The following is a 13,561-nucleotide window of genomic DNA, read 5'->3' on the forward strand; positions in this document are numbered from 1 at the left end:
ACCTCTGTGACCTCAGAGCCTGCTGTGACCTCAGCCTGCTGTCAGCCCAGAGCCTGCTGTGACCTCATGGCCTTAGCTGTGCCCTCATGGCCTTAACTGTGCCCCCAGAGCGTACCCCCATCTGTACGAATGGGCTGCCCTGACTGTAAATGGTTTGCTTCATCAAAGGCCATTGCTTAGCAAAACGTTTTGTTTTGCCTGCTGACACTGCTGGTCAGGCTGTGTCCCTGGAGATGCTCCTGATGGCTTCCTGTAGCAATGGGGAGCAAAGAGACACCTACCCCCTTATGCGTCCCACAGAGATCACTTTATTATAGAAATCACCCCCCTTTTATACCTTTCATCTCAATGAGACAAAACCAAAACTTTAGAGAAGATGGGCACCCATTGGCTGGCTCAGCTGCCGTCTGCCCATGCGTCTTTTCCCCCAGTCTGCTCCCCATTCATACGCTGTCCACACGTTCCTCCTCATTCCTGCCTCTCACTTCTCAGCCAACTTCCAGCCGTCCAGCCTGCAGCTGAGCCTTCCCCACAGGGATTTCTGCTGAACATAACCCTTAGCAACTTGAACAATTACAATCCCATATCCCACAGCTTCCCTCTTTTCCTGGGCATGCTGCTGGTGGAGGTCCAGGCGCAGATGATGCCACTGAAGGAGATGTGCCCTCAGCCCAGGGATGCTCAGCATGGGCTCCCCCAGCCCCTCGGGGCCCCGCTGCTGGTCACAGCAGCCCCTGCCTGGCTCCTGCCTGCCCGCACCGTGGGCATCCATGGCTGCTCCTGGACATGGAGCTCAGCCAGTGCTGCTGCCGTGTGGGCTTTGCTGGTGGTACTACTCGGACACTGGGGTGACAGCTCCATCGCTCCATCTCTTTATTGGAACAGAAGAATGGGCCATCACCTACCCCTGGGGGGGGGGGGGGGAGGGGAGGGGGGGGTTCACCTTCAGTGTTGTTTAGAGGGTAGGGCCAGGGGGCTTAGGGGGCTGGGTTGATGCTGGGGTCTCTAGAAGAACATGGGAATGAGCTGGGACGGGGCAGAGGGAGATCAAAAAAGGGAGTGAAGGCAGCTTGGGGATACCCATGGGGAGAAGAGATGGCAGGGGGATCTAGAGGGTCACAGGAGGTTCCCTCATAGATGGCCATTTTGGGGTCTTCTTCTCAGAGCTCCTGTAAGGGCTGCCCAGGAGCCCTCTGCTGGAGGAGCTGCTCCATTGGTCCGAGCGCCAGGTGTAGCCTCCAGCTTTCATCTGCTGTCCAGAGGCGCTCCTGTGGAGAGAGGAGTGTCTGAGGCCCCAGCTGCCGCTGGCACACAGGGACCCTCCTGCACAGCAGGGCCCAGAGCTGGCAAGGCTCCCCAGCACGGCTGGAGCTGCTGGCACACCTTGGCCCAGCTGGACAGCTGCCCCTCAAGGCCCCGGCCAGCAGGGGATGGCTCTGGGCAGGGTCCCTGGCCAGGAGCGGGCCCCAGAGCGCGTCTGCCTTCCAAGGGCAATCTGGTCCCTGCTCTTTCTCCTCCCCGCCTTGCTTTGCCTCTGCCCGCTGCTCCTGGGGCTGCTCTTGGCCCCGCAGCCTCAGTGGGAGCCAGCACTGGCTGCAGCCCCAGTGGGCTCCCCTGGACAAGGCCCAGCAATGAAGAGGCCAATGAAAGCACCGGGCAGCAGCAGAACCCTCAGCAGAGTTATGTGGACAACCACTGACCAGCCACAATTCTACAGCAACTCACTGAGAATGGTTCCTGTCTACAAGCAGCCATCCAATGAAGCTGTCTGAGGGGAAGAGCAACAAAACACTCACCGTTTTCTCTTCCAGCAATACCAGATTCCAACAGAGCACAACATGAAGATGAGTGCCCCAGCAGCCACGATGGCCATTAACTCAAGTAAACAGCGTGTTCCGTGACAGACACCGCTTCCAATGCCCTTCTGGGAATCGGGAACACGTGTTGAGGTGCCGGCTGCATCTGTGAGAGCAATGGGGAGCGTGAGCCCGGGCTCTGCTCCACTGCTGAGCTGGCAGCTCGCTGGACACGGCCAGGATGTTGTCTGCTTCCCCCAGAGCTGGGGCCTGCAGGCACCTTGGCACCCCTTGGCACAGGCTGTGCCACCCAACAAAGCCCAGAGGGCCGGGAGGAGAGCCCGGGGATGGCGCAGCTGCTTGGGCAGTCGCTCCTTCCAGGGAGCCGGGCCCACCCATCCCTGAGCAGCCAGTGCCAGCCCCGACCCTGCCTGCCCCGTGACAGCTCCCCCAGCCCAAGGGGACAGAGTCAGGGCCTGTCAGGACACAGGGCAGCCCCTGCCCAGCCGGGAGTCAGGGCTGGCTGTGGCCGTGGGCTCACAACAGGGCTCCCGCTCGGGGCTGCTCCTGTGCCTTGGGCCTCTGGGCACTCAGGGCAGCTGTGGGAGGAGCTGCAGTGGGAGGGACCTTGGTGCACGAGTCCCATTTCCCAGGGGCTGGGAAGGAACGAGCTCCGGAGGCCTCGAAGCCGAGGCGCCTCCAGCTTTGGCTGCTGCCGGGCCGTGCAAGGGCAGGCTCTGGGGGAAGAGCTGCTGCCACACAGCCCTGCCCAGGGCTGAGCCTGGCACAGCAATTACCTCCTGTGCATGTGCCCGTGCCTGGCATTGCTTTCCCTCCTGGAGTAGAGGCTGGAAGTGAGCCACTGCTTCCTCCTTGAAGTGGCTCCTTCTGCATAGACTTTTGGTCTATCATTTGAGAAAGAAAAAGGACGTTGGATCAGATGGAAACAATCCCCAATAGAGAGCTGTCATCTTCAGGAGGCAATGCTTGGCAAAGTGGCAGGTAAAGATCAGGAAAATGCACAGACTCTTGAGGCTGACCAGAGCACTCCCTCCTCTAAACTGCAAGCCCTCTTGAATGCCAGGAGACCGGGAAATTGCAGGGGATCTCAGGGAGTGCATGGCCCGTGGGGCAGTTTGGGCTCCCTGTCAGCTGAGGCCAAAGGCCTTCCTGCAGAGGCTGGGGAGAAGCTGCAGCCAGGCTAGGCTGGGAAACAGCCCTGTAGGGTGTGACAGCAGCAGTGGGGCAGCGAGGCTGCCATGGATCCCTTCCCACTGTGCTGGGCACAGCGGGGAAAGATGTGCAGAGAAAGCCCCCGGCTGCTGAGTCTCACGAGAAGGCTGAAGAAAATGCACCCACCTTGTCCTCCCTGCATTTCCTTCTGTGTTTGTCTCAGGAATACATCTGAGTCAAGAGATTTTTTGGCTCCAGTATCTTGGGTCTTTCCTTTTGGAGGACCTTAAGAGAAACAAGTTCCATTTTCCAGGAGTGGATCCCACAAAAGCAGTGCTCGGCCTGTGGGGTCAGCAGGGACACACTACTCACCCCTGCGATGGGAGCCGGGCTTGCCTGCAGCAGCCAGGCCAGGAGTTGGAGAAATGCTCCCTGCAGACACACCTGTAACTCAACAGCCACAGAAGCTTCTGTCACCTCTGCTGCTCTGCACGGGCAGCCCTGAGCTGCAAGAGCAGTGAGGGGGAATTGCACAGGGCGAGGGCACACAAATGCATGGCACTGTCCATAGCTCACAGCTTTGGGCTCTGAGCTGGCAGCTCCCCCCGGGGGAAAGGCCTTCACCTACCCTCGCCATCTCCCCGAGGCTCATCCCAGAATGTGGGTTGGGAAGCCAGATCACCTTCACCAACAGGTTCATCTGCAAAGGAAGCAGGACAGAGCAGCTCCCAGCACTGCAGGAGATCCTCAGGCTGCCTGGGACCTGCGAGGAGGCGTGCAAAGCACAGCCCCGGGGCATAGTCCTGGGCCCTTCCCTTCCCTCTCTGCTCTTCTCCATGGCTGCAGAGAGCACATGGAAGGAGACAGTGGCATTGCACGTGGCAAGAGGATGTACAGTTAAATGCTCCTTCCTCCCACTGACTGTGATCCTGTGGGATCATCAGGGCTCCAGAAGGGAGCAGGGCAATGTTTCCAGAAACCATCAACCTTGATTTGATCTTAAGGGAAATGGCACATGTATGAGCTCTTGCCACAGTGACACTGCTTATTCTATCCGGAAAGGGCCATTGAGAACTTGCCTCCAGCATTCTCCGCGAATTTTAAGCCATATTCTACCAGGGCTTCCAGGTAATCCATGTCACGATCCCAGTCTAGAAGGGAGCACAGGTCAGAAGCATTTCCCTGGTGTGTTGGGATTCCCTTCTGCCTTAGGGGACTGGGCAGTGCAAGGGGCTCGGGTAAGGGTGTGAGAGCCAGATGGGAATGGACATGGCCAAAGCTGCAGAGGGGCCTGGGGAGCTCTGGGCTGGCTCCTGGTCACTCTCCACCCTCTTTGCAGGCCCTGTGCAACATCTCTGCACAGGAAATTGGGGCAGCCCAGGGCCCACTGGGTGTTCTCTCTCTTGCGCAGAGGAAACACTCCCTAAAGCCCTGGCGAAAAACTGTAGCAGGCAGTGCCACAACCATGCCTCTGTCCTTCCTGCCTTCCCTCCCTCCCTCCCTCCCTCCCTCCTTTCCTCTTTTGCCAGGGCCAGCTCCCCCAGCCCAAGGGGTCAGAGTCAGGCCCTGTCAGGACACTCTGGAGCCCTGCTCTCCCCCTCTGCCCTTTCCCCACCATGGTCACCGCTTGCAGCCCCTCCCAGCTTTCGGCCAGTGTCTCCCAGGGAGGGACCCCAGCAGGAGTGCTCAGTACCCGAGTGCCCTGAGCCTGCTCAGGATAATTCCTCTGGGCTGTGCCCGTCTTGTCCGGGCTGCGCCCGCACTGCCAAGCAGCAGAGATGGCGGCTGAAGGCTCAGCAGGGCTCAGGCCCAGAGGCACAGCAATTACCTCCTGTGACTGTGCCTGGCATCGCTTTCCTTCCTGCAGCAGAGACACTGCTTCCTCCAGGGAATGCTGCCTTCAGCACAGCTTCTACATCCACTTCAGGAGGAAGGAAAAAGGACAGCTGGATGAGATGGAGCCATTCCCCATTGGGGAGGTGGAACCTTCAGGACGCAATGCTTGTGCAACACATTGATAAGGATCAGGAAAATGCCCAGGCCCTTGGAGCTGGGCCAGGGCCCTTCCTTCTCCGAACATCTGCCCTTTCTGATCAACCCCGAGACAGGCAATTTGCAGGGATTTCAGAGTGTGCAAGGCCCATGGGGCTATTTAGGCTCCCTGTCAGCTGATGCCAAAGGCCTTCCTGCAGAGGCTGGGGAGAAGCTGCAGCCAGGCCAGGCTGGGAAACAGCCCTGCAGGGTGTGAAGACAGCAGTGGGGCAGCCAGGCTGCCATGGATCCCTTCCTGCTGTGGTGGGCACGGCGTGTCCAGATGTGCAGAGAAAGCCCCTGGGTTGTGAGACTCAGGAGGAGGCTGAGGGAAATGCACCCACCTTGTTTTCCCTGCAGCATTTCCTTCAGCATTTGCCTCATGACCTCTAATGGCTCCAGGGTTTTCCTGTCTGCCATGTGTTTGCTGTTTTCTGTTGGAGGACCTTAACAGAAAGTAGTTCCATTTCCCAGGAGTGGATCCCACAAAAGCAGTGCTCAGCCTGTGGGGTCAGCAGTGACGCACTACTCACCCCTATGACGGGAGCTGAGCTTGTGAGCGACATCCAGGCCAGGAGCTGAAGAAGCCCTCCCTGCAGACACACCCGTAACTGAAAAGCCAAAGAAACTTCAGTCACCTGGTTCTTGGCAGCCTGTCAATAATTATTTCTTGGTGGGACAGTGAGAACTTACCTGCAGGAGGTCCAGAGGGCTTCAGAACAACTTCATAGCGCCACGTCATGGGAAGAGCCTTGCCAGCAACCCCATCTAGAAGCAAACCAAGATGAGAAGAGTTTCCAGTGTGCACCAGGCCTGGCTGTGGCCCTGGGCTCACGACAGGGCTCCTGCTCGGGGCTGCTCCTGTGCCTTGGGCCTCTGGGCACTCAGGGCAGCTGTGGGAGCAGCCGCAGTGGGAGGGACCTTGGTGCACGAGTCCCATTTCCCAGGGGCTGGGAAGGAACGAGCTCCGGAGGCCTCGAAGCCGAGGTGCCTCCAGCTGTGGCTGCTGCCGGGCCGTGCAAGGGCAGGCTCTGGGGGAAGAGCTGCTGCCACACAGCCCTGCCCAGGGCTGAGCCCGGCACCGCAATTAGGAGTTTCGGCATTTTGGGCTCCCAGTCAGCTGATGCCAAAGGCCTTCCTGCAGAGGCTGGGGAGAAGCTGCAGCCAGGCCAGGCTGGGAAGCAGCCCTGCAGGGCGGGTCAGCAGCAGCGGGGCAGCCAGGCTGCCATGGATCCCTTCCCGCTGTGCCGGGCACAGCATGTGCAGATGTGCAGAGAAAGCTCCCAGATGCTTCAACTCAGGAAAAGGCTGAGGCAAGTACACGCACCATGTCTTCTCTGCATCATTTGTTTCAGTATTTTCCGCATGCCTTCTGATGATTCTTGGGATTTCTTGTCTGCTCTGTCCGGGATCTTTCCCGTCGGAGGACCTTAGAGCAACAGAGTTCCATTTCCCAGCAGTGGATCCCACAAAAGCAGTGCTCGGCCTGTGGGGTCAGCAGGGACACACTACTCACCCCTGCGATGGGAGCCGGGCTTGCCTGCTGGAACCAGCACAGGAGCTGGAGAAATGCTCCCTGCAGACACACCTGTAACTCAACAGCCACAGAAGCTTCTGTCATCTCTGCTGCTCTGCACGGGCAGCCCTGAGCTGCAGGAGCAGTGAGGGGGAATTGCACAGGGCGAGGGCACACACGCGCACGGCTCTGTCCTGGCACCTGCAGCCATGCCCCCCCGGTCGAGCTTTGGGCTCTGAGCTGGCAGCTTCCCCAGGGGGAAAGGTCTTCACCTACCCTCGCCATCTCCCCGAGGCTCATCCAGGAATGTGGGTTGGGAAGCCAGATCACCTTCACCAACAGGTTCATCTGCAAAGGAAGCAGGACAGAGCAGCTCTCAGCACTGCAGGAGGTCCTCAGGCTGCCTGGGGCCAGGCAAAGGCACAAGCACAAGGCACAGCCCCAGGCCCTTCCCTTCTCTCTCTGCTCCTCTCCGTGGCTGCACAAAGCACATGGAAGGAGACAGTGGCATTGCACATGGGAAGAAGATTTAACAGCTAAATCCTTCTTTCTCCCACTGACAGCCGTCCTGTGGGATCATCAGGGCTCCAGAAAGAAGGAGGTCAAGGTTTCCAGAAACCATCAGCCTCCAGAGGAACTTAAGCAAAGTGGCACATGAGCGGGCTTCTGCCACCTTGACACTGATTATTCTGTCAGTAAAGGGACACTGAGAATTTGCCTCCGGCATCTGGGAAAGTCTTCAAACCTCCATTCACCAGCAATTCCCAATAATGCATGCCCTGATCCCCATCTGGAAGGGAGCACAGATCAGAAGCATTTCCATGGTGTACTGGGATCCCCTTCTGCCTTAGGGATCTGGGCACTGCAAGGGGGTTGGGAAAGGCTGTGGGGGCCAGATGTGAATGGACGTGGCCAAAGCTGCAGAGGGGCATGGGGAGCTCTGGGCTGGCTCTGGTCACTCTGCACACTCTTTCCACGTCCTGTGCAACATCCCTGAAGCGCTGTGCCCGCACTGCCAAGCAGCAGAGAGGGCAGCTGAAGGCTCAGCAGGGCTCAGGTCCAGAGGCACAGCAATTACCTCCTGCGACTGTGCCTGGCATCGCCTCCCTTCCTGTAGAAGAGGCTGGAACAGAACCACTGCTTCCTCTGGGAAAACCTTCCTTCTGCACAGCCTCTACTTTCATTTCTGGAGAAAGGAAAAGGGAGCGCTGGATGAGGTGGAGGCATTCCCCACTGGGGAGGTGGCACCTTCAGGAGATGGTGAAAGATGTGGTTCAGGATCAGGAAAATGGCCAGGCTCTTGGAGCTGGGCCAGAGCACTCCCTCACTGAAACACCCGCCCTGCTGATCTACCCCAAGACGGGGAAATTGCAGGGGATTTCAGAGTGTGCATGGCCAGTGGGGCATTTTGGGCTCCCAGTCAGCTGATGCCAAAGGCCTTCCTGCAGAGGCTGGGGAGAAGCTGCAGCCAGGCCAAGCAGGGAAACAGCCCTGCAGGGTGTGAGAGCTGCAGCGAGGCAGCCAGGCTGCCATGGATCCCTTCCCGCTGTGCCAGGTATGGCGTGTCCAGATGTGCAGAGAAAGCCCCTGGGTTGTGAGTCTCAGGAGGAGGCTGAGGGAAATGGAACCCCCTTGTTTTCCCTGCAGCACCTCTTTCAGCATTTGCCTCATGACTTCTAATGGCTCCAGGGTTTTCCTGTCTGCCATGTGTTTGCTGTTTTCTGTTGGAGGACCTTAACAGAAAGTAGTTCCATTTCCCAGGAGTGGATCCCACAAAAGCAGTGCTCAGCCTGTGGGGTCAGCAGTGACGCACTACTCACCCCTATGACGGGAGCTGAGCTTGTGAGCGACATCCAGGCCAGGAGCTGAAGAAGCCCTCCCTGCAGACACACCCGTAACTGAAAAGCCAAAGAAACTTCAGTCACCTGGTTCTTGGCAGCCTGTCAATAATTATTTCTTGGTGGGACAGTGAGAACTTACCTGCAGGAGGTCCAGAGGGCTTCAGAACAACTTCATAGCGCCACGTCATGGGAGGAGCCTTGCCAGCAACCCCATCTAGAAGCAAACCAAGATGAGAAGAGTTTCCATTGTGCACCAGGCCTGGCTGTGGCCCTGGGCTCACGGCAGGGCTCCTGCTCGGTGCTGCTCCTGTGCCTTGGGCCTCTGGGCACTCAGGGCAGCTGTGGGAGGAGCTGCAGCGGGAGGGACCTTGGTGCTCGAGTCCCATTTCCCAGGGGCTGGGAAGGAACGAGCTCCGGAGGCCTCGAAGCCGAGGTGCCTCCAGCTGTGGCTGCTGCCGGGCCGTGCAAGGGCAGGCTCTGGGGGAAGAGCTGCTGCCACACAGCCCGGCCCAGGGCTGAGCCCGGCACCGCAATTAGGAGTTTCGGCATTTTGGGCTCCCAGTCAGCTGATGCCAAAAGCCTTCCTGCAGGGGCTGGGGAGAAGCTGCAGCCAGGCCAGGCTGGGAAACAGCCCTGCAGGGCGGGTCAGCAGCAGCGGGGCAGCCAGGCTGCCATGGATCCCTTCCCGCTGTGCCGGGCACAGCATGTGCTGATGTGCAGAGAAAGCTCCCAGATGCTTCAACTCAGGAAAAGGCTGAGGCAAGTACACGCACCATGTCTTCTCTGCATCATTTGTTTCAGTATTTTCCGCACGCCTTCTGATGATTCTTGGGATTTCTTGTCTGCTCTGTCCGGGATCTTTCCCGTCGGAGGACCTTAGAGCAACAGAGTTCCATTTCCCAGCAGTGGATCCCATAAAAGCAGTGCTCGGCCTGTGGGGTCAGCAGGGACACACTACTCACCCCTGCGATGGGAGCCGGGCTTGCCTGCTGGAACCAGCACAGGAGCTGGAGAAATGCTCCCTGCAGACACACCTGTAACTCAACAGCCACAGAAGCTTCTGTCATCTCTGCTGCTCTACACGGGCAGCCCTGAGCTGCAGGAGCAGTGAGGGGGAATTGCACAGGGCGAGGGCACACACGCGCACGGCTCTGTCCTGGCACCTGCAGCCATGCCCCCCCGGTCGAGCTTTGGGCTCTGAGCTGGCAGCTTCCCCGGGGGAAAGGTCTTCACCTACCCTCGCCATCTCCCCGAGGCTCATCCAGGAATGTGGGTTGGGAAGCCAGATCACCTTCACCAACAGGTTCATCTGCAAAGGAAGCAGGACAGAGCAGCTCTCAGCACTGCAGGAGATCCTCAGGCTGCCTGGGACCTGCGAGGAGGCGTGCAAAGCACAGCCCCGGGGCATAGTCCTGGGCCCTTCCCTTCCCTCTCTGCTCTTCTCCGTGGCTGCAGAGAGCACATGGAAGGAGACAGTGGCATTGCACGTGGCAAGAGGATGTACAGTTAAATGCTCCTTCCTCCCACTGACTGTGATCCTGTGGGATCATCAGGGCTCCAGAAGGGAGCAGGGCAATGTTTCCAGAAACCATCAACCTTGATTTGATCTTAAGGGAAATGGCACATGTATGAGCTCTTGCCACAGTGACACTGCTTATTCTATCCGGAAAGGGCCATTGAGAACTTGCCTCCAGCATTCTCCGCGAATTTTAAGCCAGATTCCACCAGGGCTTCCAGGTAATCCATGTCACGATCCCAGTCTAGAAGGGAGCACAGGTCAGAAGCATTTCCGTGGTGTGCTGGGATTCCCTTCTGCCTTAGGGAACTGGGCAGTGCAAGGGGCTCGGGTAAGGGTGTGGGAGCCAGATGTGAATGGACATGGCCAACACTGGGTGTTCTCTCCCTCCCACAGAGGAAAGCCTCCCTAAAGCTTTATGGAAAACCATCCCCAAGGCTTCGTGGGGAGAAGGGAGCGCTGTCCTGGGAAAGGGGAGCCAGGCGGCCGGCTCACCTGCTCCCTTCCCTCGCCATGGAGCTGCCTGGGCAGCCCTGGGAGGGAGGGCCACTGCCAGGAGGAGCAGGAGGAAGAGGCGCAGAGCAAGGGCCATGGTGCCTTGCCCTGTGCCAGTCCCGCAGCTCTTGCTGCCGCCGCTGTCCTGACGCCGCTGTCCCGACGCCGCTGTCCCAATGTCAGCACCACTGCCGCCGCCGCCGCCGCCGCTGCTGCTGCTGCTGCCGCAACGGTTGTGCTCAAGGACTGACTGCTCGGTGGCTGTGGTGCTGTGCAACCACGGGTCTCTGGGACCTCTGTGACCTCAGAGCCTGCTGTGACCTCAGCCTGCTGTCAGCCCAGAGCCTGCTGTGACCTCATGGCCTTAGCTGTGCCCCCAGAGCGTACCGCCATCTGTACGAATGGGCTGCCCTGACTGTAAATGGTTTGCTTCATCAAAGGCCATTGCTTAGCAAAACCTTTTGTTTTGCCTGCTGACACTGCTGGTCAGGCTGTGTCCCTGGAGATGCTCCTGATGGCTTCCTGTAGCAATGGGGAGCAAAGAGACACCTACCCCCTTATGCGTCCCACAGAGATCGCTTTATTATAGAAATCACCCCCCTTTTATACCTTTCATCTCAATGAGACAAAACCAAAACTTTAGAGAAGATGGGCACCCATTGGCTGGCTCAGCTGCCGTCTGCCCATGCGTCTTTTTCCCCAGTCTGCTCCCCATTCATACGCTGTCCACACGTTCCTCCTCATTCCTGCCTCTCACTTCTCAGCCAACTTCCAGCCGTCCAGCCTGCAGCTGAGCCTTCCCCACAGGGATTTCTGCTGAACATAACCCTTAGCAACTTGAACAATTACAATCCCATATCCCACAGCTTCCCTCTTTTCCTGGGCATGCTGCTGGCGGAGGTCCAGGCGCAGATGATGCCACTGAAGGAGATGTGCCCTCAGCCCAGGGATGCTCAGCATGGGCTCCCCCAGCCCCTCGGGGCCCCGCTGCTGGTCACAGCAGCCCCTGCCTGGCTCCTGCCTGCCCGCACCGTGGGCATCCATGGCTGCTCCTGGACATGGAGCTCAGCCAGTGCTGCTGCCGTGTGGGCTTTGCTGGTGGTACTACTCGGACACTGGGGTGACAGCTCCATCGCTCCATCTCTTTATTGGAACAGAAGAATGGGCCATCACCTACCCCTGGGGGGGGGGGGGGGGGAGGGGGGGGTTCACCTTCAGTGTTGTTTAGAGGGTAGGGCCAGGGGGCTTAGGGGGCTGGGTTGATGCTGGGGTCTCTAGAAGAACATGGGAATGAGCTGGGACGGGGCAGAGGGAGATCAAAAAAGGGAGTGAAGGCAGCTTGGGGATACCCATGGGGAGAAGAGATGGCAGGGGGATCTAGAGGGTCACAGGAGGTTCCCTCATAGATGGCCATTTTGGGGTCTTCTTCTCAGAGCTCCTGTAAGGGCTGCCCAGGAGCCCTCTGCTGGAGGAGCTGCTCCATTGGTCCGAGCGCCAGGTGTAGCCTCCAGCTTTCATCTGCTGTCCAGAGGCGCTCCTGTGGAGAGAGGAGTGTCTGAGGCCCCAGCTGCCGCTGGCACACAGGGACCCTCCTGCACAGCAGGGCCCAGAGCTGGCAAGGCTCCCCAGCACGGCTGGAGCTGCTGGCACACCTTGGCCCAGCTGGACAGCTGCCCCTCAAGGCCCCGGCCAGCAGGGGATGGCTCTGGGCAGGGTCCCTGGCCAGGAGCGGGCCCCAGAGCGCGTCTGCCTTCCAAGGGCAATCTGGTCCCTGCTCTTTCTCCTCCCCGCCTTGCTTTGCCTCTGCCCGCTGCTCCTGGGGCTGCTCTTGGCCCCGCAGCCTCAGTGGGAGCCAGCACTGGCTGCAGCCCCAGTGGGCTCCCCTGGACAAGGCCCAGCAATGAAGAGGCCAATGAAAGCACCGGGCAGCAGCAGAACCCTCAGCAGAGTTATGTGGACAACCACTGACCAGCCACAATTCTACAGCAACTCACTGAGAATGGTTCCTGTCTACAAGCAGCCATCCAATGAAGCTGTCTGAGGGGAAGAGCAACAAAACACTCACCGTTTTCTCTTCCAGCAATACCAGATTCCAACAGAGCACAACATGAAGATGAGTGCCCCAGCAGCCACGATGGCCATTAACTCAAGTAAACAGCGTGTTCCGTGACAGACACCGCTTCCAATGCCCTTCTGGGAATCGGGAACACGTGTTGAGGTGCCGGCTGCATCTGTGAGAGCAATGGGGAGCGTGAGCCCGGGCTCTGCTCCACTGCTGAGCTGGCAGCTCGCTGGACACGGCCAGGATGTTGTCTGCTTCCCCCAGAGCTGGGGCCTGCAGGCACCTTGGCACCCCTTGGCACAGGCTGTGCCACCCAACAAAGCCCAGAGGGCCGGGAGGAGAGCCCGGGGATGGCGCAGCTGCTTGGGCAGTCGCTCCTTCCAGGGAGCCGGGCCCACCCATCCCTGAGCAGCCAGTGCCAGCCCCGACCCTGCCTGCCCCGTGACAGCTCCCCCAGCCCAAGGGGACAGAGTCAGGGCCTGTCAGGACACAGGGCAGCCCCTGCCCAGCCGGGAGTCAGGGCTGGCTGTGGCCGTGGGCTCACAACAGGGCTCCCGCTCGGGGCTGCTCCTGTGCCTTGGGCCTCTGGGCACTCAGGGCAGCTGTGGGAGGAGCTGCAGTGGGAGGGACCTTGGTGCACGAGTCCCATTTCCCAGGGGCTGGGAAGGAACGAGCTCCGGAGGCCTCGAAGCCGAGGCGCCTCCAGCTTTGGCTGCTGCCGGGCCGTGCAAGGGCAGGCTCTGGGGGAAGAGCTGCTGCCACACAGCCCTGCCCAGGGCTGAGCCTGGCACAGCAATTACCTCCTGTGCATGTGCCCGTGCCTGGCATTGCTTTCCCTCCTGGAGTAGAGGCTGGAAGTGAGCCACTGCTTCCTCCTTGAAGTGGCTCCTTCTGCATAGACTTTTGGTCTATCATTTGAGAAAGAAAAAGGACGTTGGATCAGATGGAAACAATCCCCAATAGAGAGCTGTCATCTTCAGGAGGCAATGCTTGGCAAAGTGGCAGGTAAAGATCAGGAAAATGCACAGACTCTTGAGGCTGACCAGAGCACTCCCTCCTCTAAACTGCAAGCCCTCTTGAATGCCAGGAGACCGGGAAATTGCAGGGGATCTCAGGGAGTGCATGGCCCGT

This window comes from Sturnus vulgaris, chromosome 11, assembly GCF_052056855.1.
Source record: "Sturnus vulgaris isolate bStuVul1 chromosome 11, bStuVul1.hap1, whole genome shotgun sequence".
NCBI lineage: Eukaryota > Metazoa > Chordata > Aves > Passeriformes > Sturnidae > Sturnus > Sturnus vulgaris.